This window comes from Oncorhynchus keta, unplaced genomic scaffold (assembly GCF_023373465.1).
Source record: "Oncorhynchus keta strain PuntledgeMale-10-30-2019 unplaced genomic scaffold, Oket_V2 Un_contig_5384_pilon_pilon, whole genome shotgun sequence".
Lineage (NCBI taxonomy): Eukaryota > Metazoa > Chordata > Actinopteri > Salmoniformes > Salmonidae > Oncorhynchus > Oncorhynchus keta.
In genome coordinates this window covers 35,236-50,606 of record NW_026288262.1, presented here as the reverse complement: position 1 = coordinate 50,606, position 15,371 = coordinate 35,236, and the positions used below count along the sequence as shown (strand labels likewise).

The following is a 15,371-nucleotide window of genomic DNA, read 5'->3' as shown; positions in this document are numbered from 1 at the left end:
TCACTGCCCTGGATAGTATCACTACTCTGGATAGTATCACTGCCCTGGATAGTATCACTGCCCTGGATAGTACCACTGCTCTGGATAGTAGCACTGTTCTGGATAGTATCACTGCCCTGGACAGTATCACTGCCCTGGACAGTATCACTGCCCTGGATAGTATCACTGCTCTGGATAGTATCACTGCTCTGGATAGTATCACTGCTCTGGATAGTATCACTGCCCTGGATAGTATCACTGTTCTGGACAGTATCACTGCCCTGGATAGTATCACTGCTCTGGATAGTATCACTGCTTTGGATAGTATCACTGTTGTGGATAGTATCACTGTTCTGGATAGTATCACTGCTCTGGATAGTATCACTGTTCTGGATAGTATCACTGCTCTGGATAGTATCACTGCTCTGGATAGTATCACTGCTCTGGATAGTATCACTGCCCTGGATAGTATCACTGCCCTGGATAGTATCACTACTCTGGATAGTATCACTACTCTGGATAGTATCACTACTAGTATCACTGCTCTGGCTAGTATCACTACTCTGGATAGTATCACTACTCTGGATAGTATCACTGCCCTGGATAGTATCACTGCTCTGGATAGTATCACTGTTCTGGATAGTATCACTGCTCTGGATAGTATCACTGCCCTGGATAGTATAATATATAATAATAATAATAATAATATATGCCATTTAGCAGACGCTTTTATCCAAAGCGACTTACAGTCATGTGTGCATACATTCTACGTATGGGTGGTCCCGGGGATCGAACCCACTACCCTGGCGTTACAAGCGCCATGCTCTACCAACTGAGCTACAGAAGGACCAGAGCAGAAGGATCACTGCTCTGGATAGTATCACTGCCCTGGATAGTATCACTGCTCTGGATAGTATCACTGCTAGTATCACTACCCTGGATAGTATCACTGCCCTGGATAGTATCACTGCCCTGGATAGTATCACTGCCCTGGATAGTACCACTGCTCTGGATAGTATCACTGTTCTGGATAGTCTCACTGCTCTGGATAGTATCACTGTTCTGGATAGTATCACTGCTCTGGATAGTATCACTGCCCTGGATAGTATCACTGTTCTGGACAGTAGCACTGCCCTGGATAGTATCACTGCTCTGGATAGTATCACTGCCCTGGATAGTATCACTGCTCTGGATAGTATCACTGCCCTGGATAGTATAATTGCCCTGGATAGTATCACTGCTCTGGATAGTATTACTGCCCTGGATAGTATCACTGCCCTGGATAGTATCACTGCCCTGGATAGTATCACTGCTCTGGATAGTATCACTGCTCTGGATAGTATCACTGCCCTGGATAGTATCACTGCTCTGGATAGTATCACTGCTCTGGCTAGTACCACTGCTCTGGGTAGTATCACTGCCCTGGATAGTATCACTGCTCTGGATAGTATCACTGCTAGTATCACTGCCCTGGATAGTATCACTGCCCTGGATAGTATCACTGCTCTGGATAGTATCACTGCCCTGGATAGTATCACTGCCCTGGATAGTACCACTGCCCTGGATAGTATCACTGCTCTGGATAGTATCACTATTCTGGATAGTATCACTGCTCTGGATAGTATCACTGTTCTGGATAGTATCACTGCTCTGGATAGTATCACTGCCCTGGATAGTATCACTGTTCTGGACAGTATCACTGCCCTGGATAGTATCACTGCTCTGGATAGTATCACTGCTTTGGATAGTATCACTGTTCTGGATAGTATCACTGTTCTGGATAGTATCACTGCTCTGGATAGTATCACTGCTCTGGATAGTATCACTGTTCTGGATAGTATCACTACCCTGGATAGTATCACTGCTCTGTATAGTATCACTGCTCTGGATAGTATCACTGCTCTGGATAGTATCACTGCCCTGGATAGTATCACTGCTCTGGATAGTATCACTACTCTGGATAGTATCACTGCCCTGGATAGTATCACTGCTCTGGATAGTATCACTGCTCTGGATAGTATCACTGCTCTGGATAGTATCACTACTCTGGATAGTATCACTGCCCTGGATAGTATCACTGCTCTGGATAGTATCACTGCCCTGGATAGTATCACTGCTCTGGATAGTATCACTACTCTGGATAGTACCACTACTCTGGATAGTATCACTACTCTGGATAGTATCACTGCCCTGGATAGTATCACTGCCCTGGATAGTACCACTGCTCTGGATAGTAGCACTGTTCTGGATAGTATCACTGCCCTGGACAGTATCACTGCCCTGGATAGTATCACTGTTCTGGACAGTATCACTGCTCTGGATAGTATCACTGCCCTGGATAGTATCACTGCCCTGGATAGTATCACTACTCTGGATAGTATCACTACTCTGGATAGTATCACTACTAGTATCACTGCTCTGGCTAGTATCACTACTCTGGATAGTATCACTACTCTGGATAGTATCACTGCCCTGGATAGTATCACTGCTCTGGATAGTATCACTGTTCTGGATAGTATCACTGCTCTGGATAGTATCACTGCCCTGGATAGTATCACTGCCCTGGATAGTATAATTGCCCTGGATAGTATCACTGCTCTGGATAGTATTACTGCCCTGGATAGTATCACTGCCCTGGATAGTATCACTGCCCTGGATAGTATCACTGCCCTGGATAGTATCACTGCCCTGGATAGTATCACTGCTCTGGATAGTATCACTGCCCTGGATAGTATCACTGCTCTGGATAGTATCACTGCTCTGGATAGTATCACTGCCCTGGATAGTATCACTGCTCTGGATAGTATCACTGCCCTGGATAGTATCGCTGCCCTGGATAGTATCACTGCTCTGGATAGTATCACTGCCCTGGATAGTATCACTGCTCTGGATAGTATCACTGCTCTGGATAGTATCACTGCTCTGGCTAGTACCACTGCTCTGGGTAGTATCACTGCCCTGGATAGTATCACTGCTCTGGATAGTATCACTGCTAGTATCACTACCCTGGATAGTATCACTGCCCTGGATAGTATCACTGCTCTGGATAGTATCACTGCCCTGGATAGTATCACTGCCCTGGATAGTACCACTGCCCTGGATAGTATCACTGCTCTGGATAGTAATACTGTTCTGGATAGTATCACTGCTCTGGATAGTATCACTGTTCTGGATAGTATCACTGCTCTGGATAGTATCACTGCCCTGGATAGTATCACTGTTCTGGACAGTATCACTGCCCTGGATAGTATCACTGCTCTGGATAGTATCACTGCCCTGGATAGTATCACTGCTCTGGATAGTATCACTGCCCTGGATAGTATAATTGCCCTGGATAGTATCACTGCTCTGGATAGTATTACTGCCCTGGATAGTATCACTGCCCTGGATAGTATCACTGCCCTGGATAGTATCACTGCCCTGGATAGTATCACTGCCCTGGATAGTATCACTGCTCTGGATAGTATCACTGCCCTGGATAGTATCACTGCTCTGGATAGTATCACTGCTCTGGATAGTATCACTGCCCTGGATAGTATCACTGCTCTGGATAGTATCACTGCCCTGGATAGTATCACTGCCCTGGATAGTATCACTGCTCTGGATAGTATCACTGCTCTGGATAGTATCACTGCCCTGGATAGTATCACTGCTCTGGATAGTATCACTGCTCTGGCTAGTACCACTGCTCTGGGTAGTATCACTGCCCTGGATAGTATCACTGCTCTGGATAGTATCACTGCTAGTATCACTGCCCTGGATAGTATCACTGCCCTGGATAGTATCACTGCTCTGGATAGTATCACTGCCCTGGATAGTATCACTGCCCTGGATAGTACCACTGCCCTGGATAGTATCACTGCTCTGGATAGTATCACTGCTCTGGATAGTATCACTGTTCTGGATAGTATCACTGCTCTGGATAGTATCACTGCCCTGGATAGTATCACTGTTCTGGACAGTATCACTACCCTGGATAGTATCACTGCTCTGTATAGTATCACTGCTCTGGATAGTATCACTGCTCTGGATAGTATCACTGCCCTGGATAGTATCACTGCTCTGGATAGTATCACTACTCTGGATAGTATCACTGCCCTGGATAGTATCACTGCTCTGGATAGTATCACTGCTCTGGATAGTATCACTGCTCTGGATAGTATCACTGCTCTGGATAGTATCACTGCCCTGGATAGTATCACTGCTCTGGATAGTATCACTGCCCTGGATAGTATCACTGCTCTGGATAGTATCACTACTCTGGATAGTACCACTACTCTGGATAGTATCACTGCCCTGGATAGTATCACTACTCTGGATAGTATCACTGCCCTGGATAGTATCACTGCCCTGGATAGTACCACTGCTCTGGATAGTAGCACTGTTCTGGATAGTATCACTGCCCTGGATAGTATCACTGTTCTGGACAGTATCACTGCTCTGGATAGTATCACTGCCCTGGATAGTATCACTGCCCTGGATAGTATCACTACTCTGGATAGTATCACTACTCTGGATAGTATCACTACTAGTATCACTGCTCTGGCTAGTATCACTACTCTGGATAGTATCACTACTCTGGATAGTATCACTGCCCTGGATAGTATCACTGCTCTGGATAGTATCACTGTTCTGGATAGTATCACTGCTCTGGATAGTATCACTGCCCTGGATAGTATCACTGCTCTGGATAGTATCACTGCCCTGGATAGTATAATTGCCCTGGATAGTATCACTGCTCTGGATAGTATTACTGCCCTGGATAGTATCACTGCCCTGGATAGTATCACTGCCCTGGATAGTATCACTGCCCTGGATAGTATCACTGCTCTGGATAGTATCACTGCCCTGGATAGTATCACTGCTCTGGATAGTATCACTGCTCTGGATAGTATCACTGCCCTGGATAGTATCACTGCTCTGGATAGTATCACTGCCCTGGATAGTATCGCTGCCCTGGATAGTATCACTGCTCTGGATAGTATCACTGCCCTGGATAGTATCACTGCTCTGGATAGTATCACTGCTCTGGCTAGTACCACTGCTCTGGGTAGTATCACTGCCCTGGATAGTATCACTGCTCTGGATAGTATCACTGCTAGTATCACTACCCTGGATAGTATCACTGCCCTGGATAGTATCACTGCTCTGGATAGTATCACTGCCCTGGATAGTATCACTGCCCTGGATAGTACCACTGCCCTGGATAGTATCACTGCTCTGGATAGTATCACTGTTCTGGATAGTATCACTGCTCTGGATAGTATCACTGTTCTGGATAGTATCACTGCTCTGGATAGTATCACTGCTCTGGCTAGTACCACTGCTCTGGGTAGTATCACTGCCCTGGATAGTATCACTGCTAGTATCACTGCCCTGGATAGTATCACTGCCCTGGATAGTATCACTGCTCTGGATAGTATCACTGCCCTGGATAGTATCACTGCCCTGGATAGTACCACTGCCCTGGATAGTATCACTGCTCTGGATAGTATCACTGTTCTGGATAGTATCACTGCTCTGGATAGTATCACTGTTCTGGATAGTATCACTGCTCTGGATAGTATCACTGCCCTGGATAGTATCACTGTTCTGGACAGTATCACTGCCCTGGATAGTATCACTGCTCTGGATAGTATCACTGCTTTGGATAGTATCACTGTTCTGGATAGTATCACTGTTCTGGATAGTATCACTGCTCTGGATAGTATCACTGCTCTGGATAGTATCACTGTTCTGGATAGTATCACTACCCTGGATAGTATCACTGCTCTGTATAGTATCACTGCTCTGGATAGTATCACTGCTCTGGATAGTATCACTGCCCTGGATAGTATCACTGCTCTGGATAGTATCACTGCTCTGGATAGTATCACTACTCTGGATAGTATCACTGCCCTGGATAGTATCACTGCTCTGGATAGTATCACTGCTCTGGATAGTATCACTGCTCTGGATAGTATCACTACTCTGGATAGTATCACTGCCCTGGATAGTATCACTGCTCTGGATAGTATCACTGCCCTGGATAGTATCACTGCTCTGGATAGTATCACTACTCTGGATAGTACCACTACTCTGGATAGTATCACTGCCCTGGATAGTATCACTGCTCTGGATAGTATCACTGCCCTGGATAGTATCACTGCCCTGGATAGTACCACTGCTCTGGATAGTAGCACTGTTCTGGATAGTATCACTGCCCTGGACAGTATCACTGCCCTGGATAGTATCACTGTTCTGGACAGTATCACTGCCCTGGATAGTATCACTGCTCTGGATAGTATCACTGCTTTGGATAGTATCACTGTTCTGGATAGTATCACTGTTCTGGATAGTATCACTGCTCTGGATAGTATCACTGTTCTGGATAGTATCACTGCTCTGGATAGTATCACTGCTCTGGATAGTATCACTGCTCTGGATAGTATCACTGCCCTGGATAGTATCACTGCCCTGGATAGTATCACTACTCTGGATAGTATCACTACTCTGGATAGTATCACTACTAGTATCACTGCTCTGGCTAGTATCACTACTCTGGATAGTATCACTACTCTGGATAGTATCACTGCCCTGGATAGTATCACTGCTCTGGATAGTATCACTGTTCTGGATAGTATCACTGCTCTGGATAGTATCACTGCCCTGGATAGTATCACTGCTCTGGATAGTATCACTGCCCTGGATAGTATAATTGCCCTGGATAGTATCACTGCTCTGGATAGTATCACTGCTCTGGATAGTATTACTGCCCTGGATAGTATCACTGCCCTGGATAGTATCACTGCCCTGGATAGTATCACTGCCCTGGATAGTATCACTGCTCTGGATAGTATCACTGCCCTGGATAGTATCACTGCTCTGGATAGTATCACTGCTCTGGATAGTATCACTGCCCTGGATAGTATCACTGCTCTGGATAGTATCACTGCCCTGGATAGTATCGCTGCCCTGGATAGTATCACTGCTCTGGATAGTATCACTGCCCTGGATAGTATCACTGCTCTGGATAGTATCACTGCTCTGGCTAGTACCACTGCTCTGGGTAGTATCACTGCCCTGGATAGTATCACTGCTCTGGATAGTATCACTGCTAGTATCACTACCCTGGATAGTATCACTGCCCTGGATAGTATCACTGCTCTGGATAGTATCACTGCCCTGGATAGTATCACTGCCCTGGATAGTACCACTGCCCTGGATAGTATCACTACTCTGGATAGTATCACTGTTCTGGATAGTATCACTGCTCTGGATAGTATCACTGTTCTGGATAGTATCACTGCTCTGGATAGTATCACTGCCCTGGATAGTATCACTGTTCTGGACAGTATCACTGCCCTGGATAGTATCACTGCTCTGGATAGTATCACTGCCCTGGATAGTATCACTGCTCTGGATAGTATCACTGCCCTGGATAGTATAATTGCCCTGGATAGTATCACTGCTCTGGATAGTATTACTGCCCTGGATAGTATCACTGCCCTGGATAGTATCACTGCCCTGGATAGTATCACTGCCCTGGATAGTATCACTGCCCTGGATAGTATCACTGCCCTGGATAGTATCACTGCTCTGGATAGTATCACTGCCCTGGATAGTATCACTGCTCTGGATAGTATCACTGCCCTGGATAGTATCACTGCCCTGGATAGTATCACTGCTCTGGATAGTATCACTGCTCTGGATAGTATCACTGCCCTGGATAGTATCACTGCTCTGGATAGTATCACTGCTCTGGCTAGTACCACTGCTCTGGGTAGTATCACTGCCCTGGATAGTATCACTGCTCTGGATAGTATCACTGCTAGTATCACTGCCCTGGATAGTATCACTGCCCTGGATAGTATCACTGCTCTGGATAGTATCACTGCCCTGGATAGTATCACTGCCCTGGATAGTACCACTGCCCTGGATAGTATCACTGCTCTGGATAGTATCACTGTTCTGGATAGTATCACTGCTCTGGATAGTATCACTGTTCTGGATAGTATCACTGCTCTGGATAGTATCACTGCCCTGGATAGTATCACTGTTCTGTACAGTATCACTGCCCTGGATAGTATCACTGCTCTGGATAGTATCACTGCTTTGGATAGTATCACTGTTCTGGATAGTATCACTGTTCTGGATAGTATCACTGCTCTGGATAGTATCACTGCTCTGGATAGTATCACTGTTCTGGATAGTATCACTACCCTGGATAGTATCACTGCTCTGTATAGTATCACTGCTCTGGATAGTATCACTGCTCTGGATAGTATCACTGCCCTGGATAGTATCACTGCTCTGGATAGTATCACTACTCTGGATAGTATCACTGCCCTGGATAGTATCACTGCTCTGGATAGTATCACTGCTCTGGATAGTATCACTGCTCTGGATAGTATCACTACTCTGGATAGTATCACTGCCCTGGATAGTATCACTGCTCTGGATAGTATCACTGCCCTGGATAGTATCACTGCTCTGGATAGTATCACTACTCTGGATAGTACCACTACTCTGGATAGTATCACTGCCCTGGATAGTATCACTACTCTGGATAGTATCACTGCCCTGGATAGTATCACTGCCCTGGATAGTACCACTGCTCTGGATAGTAGCACTGTTCTGGATAGTATCACTGCCCTGGACAGTATCACTGCCCTGGATAGTATCACTGCTCTGGATAGTATCACTGCTCTGGATAGTATCACTGTTCTGGATAGTATCACTGCTCTGGATAGTATCACTGCCCTGGATAGTATCACTGTTCTGGACAGTATCACTGCCCTGGATAGTATCATTGCTTTGGATAGTATCACTGTTCTGGATAGTATCACTGTTCTGGATAGTATCACTGCTCTGGATAGTATCACTGCCCTGGATAGTATCACTGCTCTGGATAGTATCACTGCTCTGGATAGTATCACTGCTCTGGATAGTATCACTGCCCTGGATAGTATCACTGTTCTGGACAGTATCACTGCCCTGGATAGTATCACTGCCCTGGATAGTATCACTACTCTGGATAGTATCACTGTTCTGGATAGTATCACTGCTCTGGATAGTATCACTGCTCTGGATAGTATCACTGCCCTGGATAGTATTACTGCTCTGGATAGTATCACTGCTCTGGATAGTATCACTGTTCTGGATAGTATCACTACCCTGGATAGTATCACTGCTCTGGATAGTATCACTGCCCTGGATAGTATTACTGCTCTGGATAGTATCACTGCTCTGGATTGTATCACTGCTCTGGATAGTATCACTGCTCTGGATAGTATCACTACTCTGGATAGTATCACTACCCTGGATAGTATCACTTCTAGTATCACTGCTCTGGATAGTATCACTGCCCTGGATAGTATCACTGCTCTGGATAGTATCACTACTCTGGATAGTATCACTGCCCTGGATAGTATCACTGCTCTGGATAGTATCACTGCCCTGGATAGTATCACTGCCCTGGACAGTATCACTGCCCTGGATAGTATCACTGCTCTGGATAGTATCACTGCTCTGGATAGTATCACTGTTCTGGATAGTATCACTGCTCTGGATAGTATCACTGCCCTGGATAGTATCACTGTTCTGGATAGTATCACTGCTCTGGATAGTATCACTGCTCTGGATAGTATCACTGCCCTGGATAGTATCACTGCCCTGGATAGTATCACTGCCCTGGATAGTATCACTGATAGTATCACTGCCCTGGATAGTATCACTGCCCTGGATAGTATCACTACTAGTATCACTGCCCTGGATAGTATCACTGCCCTGGATAGTATCACTACTATGCCCTGGATAGTATCACTGCTCTGGATAGTATCACTGCTCTGGATAGTATCACTGCTCTGGATAGTATCACTGCTCTGGATAGTATCACTGCTCTGGATAGTATCACTGCTCTGGATAGTATCACTGCTCTGGATAGTATCACTGCCCTGGATAGTATCACTGCTCTGGATAGTATCACTGCCCTGGATAGTATCACTGCCCTGGATAGTATCACTGCCCTGGATAGTATCACTGCTCTGGATAGTATCACTGCCCTGGATAGTATCACTGCTCTGGAGTATCACTGCCCTGGATAGTATCACTGCTCTGGATAGTATCACTGCCCTGGATAGTATCACTGCCCTGGATAGTATCACTGCTCTGGATAGTATCACTGCCCTGGATAGTATCACTATAGTATCACTGCTCTGGATAGTATCACTGCTCTGGATAGTATCACTGCTCTGGATAGTATCACTGCCTGGATAGTATCACTGCTCTGGATAGTATCACTGCTCTGGATAGTATCACTGCTCTGGATAGTATCACTGCTCTGGATAGTATCACTGCTCTGGATAGTATCACTGCCCTGGATAGTATCACTGCCCTGGATAGTATCACTGCCCTGGATAGTATCACTGCTCTGGATAGTATCACTGCTCTGGATAGTATCACTGCTCTGGATAGTATCACTGCTCTGGATAGTATCACTGCTCTGGATAGTATCACTGCCCTGGATAGTATCACTGCTCTGGATAGTATCACTGCTCTGGATAGTATCACTGCTCTGGATAGTATCACTGCTCTGGATAGTATCACTGCTCTGGATAGTATCACTGCTCTGGATAGTATCACTGCTCTGGATAGTATCACTGCTCTGGATAGTATCACTGCTCTGGATAGTATCACTACTCTGGATAGTATCACTACCCTGGATAGTATCACTTCTAGTATCACTGCTCTGGATAGTATCACTGGATAGTATCACTGCTCTGGATAGTATCACTGCTCTGGATAGTATCACTGCTCTGGATAGTATCACTGCCTGGATAGTATCACTGCCCTGGATAGTATCACTGCCCTGGATAGTATCACTGCTCTGGATAGTATCACTATCACTGCTCTGGATAGTATCACTGCTCTGGATAGTATCACTGCTCTGGATAGTATCACTGCCCTGGATAGTATCACTGCTCTGGGATAGTATCACTGCTCTGGATAGTATCACTGCTCTGGATAGTATCACTGCCCTGGATAGTATCACTGCCCTGGATAGTATCACTGTTCTGGATAGTATCATAGTATCACTGCCCTGGATAGTATCACTACTCTGGATAGTATCACTGCTCTGGATAGTATCACTGCCCTGGATAGTATCACTGCTCTGGATAGTATCACTGCTCTGGATAGTATCACTGCTCTGGATAGTATCACTGCTCTGGATAGTATCACTGCCCTGGATAGTATCACTACTCTGGATAGTATCACTGCCCTGGATAGTATCACTGCTCTGGATAGTATCACTGCTCTGGATAGTATCACTGCCCTGGATAGTATCACTGCCCTGGATAGTATCACTGATCTGGATAGTATCACTGCCCTGGATAGTATCACTACTAGTATCACTGCCCTGGATAGTATCACTGCCCTGGATAGTATCACTGCTCTGGATAGTATCACTGCTCTGGATAGTATCACTGCTCTGGATAGTATCACTGCTCTGGATAGTATCACTGCCCTGGATAGTATCACTGCTCTGGATAGTATCACTGTATCACTCTGGATAGTATCACTGCCCTGGATAGTATCACTCTGTATCACTGCCCTGGATAGTATCACTGCCCTGGATAGTATCACTGCACTGCTCTGGATAGTATCACTGTTCTGGATAGTATCACTGCTCTGATAGTATCACTGGATAGTATCACTGTTCTGGATAGTATCACTGCCCTGGATAGTATCACTGCTCTGGATAGTATCACTGCCCTGGATAGTATCACTGCCTGGATAGTATCACTGCTCTGGATAGTATCACTGCCCTGGATAGTATCACTGCTCTGGATAGTATCACTGGATAGTATCACTGCCCTGGATAGTATCACTGCTCTGGATAGTATCACTGCCCTGGATAGTATCACTGCCCTGGATAGTATCACTGCACCTGGATAGTATCAGTATAGTATCACTGCCCTGGATAGTATCACTGCTGATAGTACCACTGGGATAGTATCACTGCTCTGGATAGTATCACTGCCCTGGATAGTATCACTGCCCTGGATAGTATCACTGCTCTGGATAGTATCACTGCTCTGGATAGTATCACTGCCCTGGATAGTATCACTGCTCTGGATAGTATCACTGCCCTGGATAGTATCACTGTTCTGGATAGTATCACTACCTGGATAGTATCACTGCTTTGGAGTATCACTGCTCTGATAGTATCACTCTGCTGGATAGTATCACTGCCCTGCTATCTGGATAGTATCACTGCTCTGGATAGTATCACTGCTCTGGATAGTATCACTGTTCTGGATAGTATCACTGCTCTGGATAGTATCACTGCCCTGGATAGTATCACTGTTCTGGATAGTATCACTGCTGGATAGTATCACTGGATAGTATCACTGCTCTGGATAGTATCATAGTATTACTGCTCTGGATAGTATCACTGCCCTGGATAGTATCACTGCCTCTGGATAGTATCACTGCCCTGGATAGTATCACTGCTCTGGATAGTATCACTGCTCTGGATAGTATCACTGCCCTGGATAGTATCACTGCTCTGGATAGTATCACTGCTCTGGATAGTATCACTGCTCTGGATAGTATCACTGTCTGGATAGTATCACTACCCTGGATAGTATCACTGCCCTGGATAGTATCACTGCTCTGGATAGTATCACTGCTCTGGATAGTATCACTGCCTCTGGATAGTATCACTGCTGGATAGTATCACTACTCTGGATAGTATCACTGCTCTGGATAGTATCACTGCCCACTGATAGTATCACTGCTCTGGATAGTATCACTGCCCTGGATAGTATCACTGTTCTGGATAGTATCACTGCCTGGATAGTATCACTGCTCTGGATAGTATCACTGCTCTGGATAGTATCACTGCTCTGGATAGTATCACTGCCTGGATAGTATCACTGCTCTGGATAGTATCACTGCTCTGGATAGTATCACTACTCTGGATAGTATCACTGCTCTGGATAGTATCACTGCCCTGGATAGTATCACTGCTCTGGATAGTATCACTGCTCTGGATAGTATCACTGCTCTGGATAGTATCACTGCTCTGGATAGTATCACTGCCCTGGATAGTATCACACTCTGGATAGTATCACTGCCCTGGATAGTATCACTGCTCTGGATAGTATCACTGCTCTGGATAGTATCACTGCCCTGGATAGTATCTGACTATCACTGCCCTGGATAGTATCACTGCCCTGGATAGTATCACTACTCTGGATAGTATCACTGCCCTGGATAGTATCACTGCTCTGGATAGTATCACTGCTCTGGATAGTATAACTGCTCTGGATAGTATCACTGCTCTGGATAGTATCACTGCTCTGGATAGTATCACTACTAGTATCACTGCTCTGGATAATATCACTGCCCTGGATAGTATCACTACTCTGGATAGTATCACTGCCCTGGATAGTATCACTGCCCTGGATAGTACCACTGCTCTGGATAGTATCACTGCTCTGGATAGTATCACTGCTCTGGATAGTATCACTGCTCTGGATAGTATCACTGCCCTGGATAGTATCACTGTTCTGGACAGTATCACTGCCCTGGATAGTATCACTGCTCTGGATAGTATCACTGCTTTGGATAGTATCACTGTTCTGGATAGTATCACTGTTCTGGATAGTATCACTGCTCTGGATAGTATCACTGCCCTGGATAGTATCACTGCTCTGGATAGTATCACTGCTCTGGATAGTATCACTGCTCTGGATAGTATCACTGCCCTGGATAGTATCACTGTTCTGGACAGTATCACTGCCCTGGATAGTATCACTGCCCTGGATAGTATCACTACTCTGGATAGTATCACTGTTCTGGATAGTATCACTGCTCTGGATAGTATCACTGCTCTGGATGTATCACTGCCCTGGATAGTATTACTGCTCTGGATAGTATCACTGCTCTGGATAGTATCACTGTTCTGGATAGTATCACTACCCTGGATAGTATCACTGCTCTGGATAGTATCACTGCCCTGGATAGTATTACTGCTCTGGATAGTATCACTGCTCTGGATTGTATCACTGCTCTGGATAGTATCACTTCTAGTATCACTGCTCTGGATAGTATCACTACTCTGGATAGTATCACTACCCTGGATAGTATCACTTCTAGTATCACTGCTCTGGATAGTATCACTGCCCTGGATAGTATCACTGCTCTGGATAGTATCACTACTCTGGATAGTATCACTGCTCTGGATAGTATCACTGCCCTGGATAGTATCACTGCCCTGGACAGTATCACTGCCCTGGATAGTATCACTGCTCTGGATAGTATCACTGCTCTGGATAGTATCACTGTTCTGGATAGTATCACTGCTCTGGATAGTATCACTGCCCTGGATAGTATCACTGTTCTGGATAGTATCACTGCTCTGGATAGTATCACTGCTCTGGATAGTATCACTGCTCTGGATAGTATCACTACTCTGGATATTATCACTGCCCTGGATAGTATCACTGCCCTGGATAGTATCACTGTTCTGGATAGTATCACTGCTCTGGATAGTATCACTGCCCTGGATAGTATCACTACTCTGGATAGTATCAATGCTCTGGATAGTATCACTGCCCTGGATAGTATCACTGCTCTGGATAGTATCACTGCTCTGGATAGTATCACTGCTCTGGATAGTATCACTGCTCTGGATAGTATCACTGCCCTGGATAGTATCACTGTATCAATGCTCTGGATAGTATCACTGCCCTGGATAGTATCATAGTATCTGCCCTGGATAGTATCACTGCCCTGGATAGTATCACTGCCCTGGATAGTATCACTGATAGTATCACTGCCCTGGATAGTATCACTGCCCTGGATAGTATCACTACTAGTATCACTGCCCTGGATAGTATCACTGCCCTGGATAGTATCACTACTAGTATCACTGCCCTGGATAGTATCACTGCTCTGGATAGTATCACTGCTCTGGATAGTATAACTGCTCTGGATAGTATCACTGCTCTGGATAGTATCACTGCTCTGGATAGTATCACTACTAGTATCACTGCTCTGGATAGTATCACTGCCCTGGATAGTATCACTACTCTGGATAGTATCACTGCCCTGGATAGTATCACTGCCCTGGATAGTACCACTGTTCTGGATAGTATCACTGCTCTGGATAGTACCACTGTTCTGGATAGTATCACTGCTCTGGATAGTATCACTGCCCTGGATAGTATCACTGTTCTGGATAGTATCACTGCCCTGGATAGTATCACTGCCCTGGATTGTATCACTGCCCTGGATAGTATCACTGCCCTGGATAGTATCACTATTCTGGATTGTATCACTGCCCTGGATAGTATCACTACTCTGGATAGTATCACTACCCTGGATAGTATCACTGCTCTGGA

At 45.5% G+C, this 15,371-nt stretch overlaps 1 protein-coding gene across 1 annotated transcript in view; it reads left to right on the top strand.

Moving 5' to 3' along the window:
• Positions 1–15,371, top strand: part of LOC127925251 (probable JmjC domain-containing histone demethylation protein 2C) — a 138,396-nt gene that overhangs the window by 87,883 nt on the left and 35,142 nt on the right.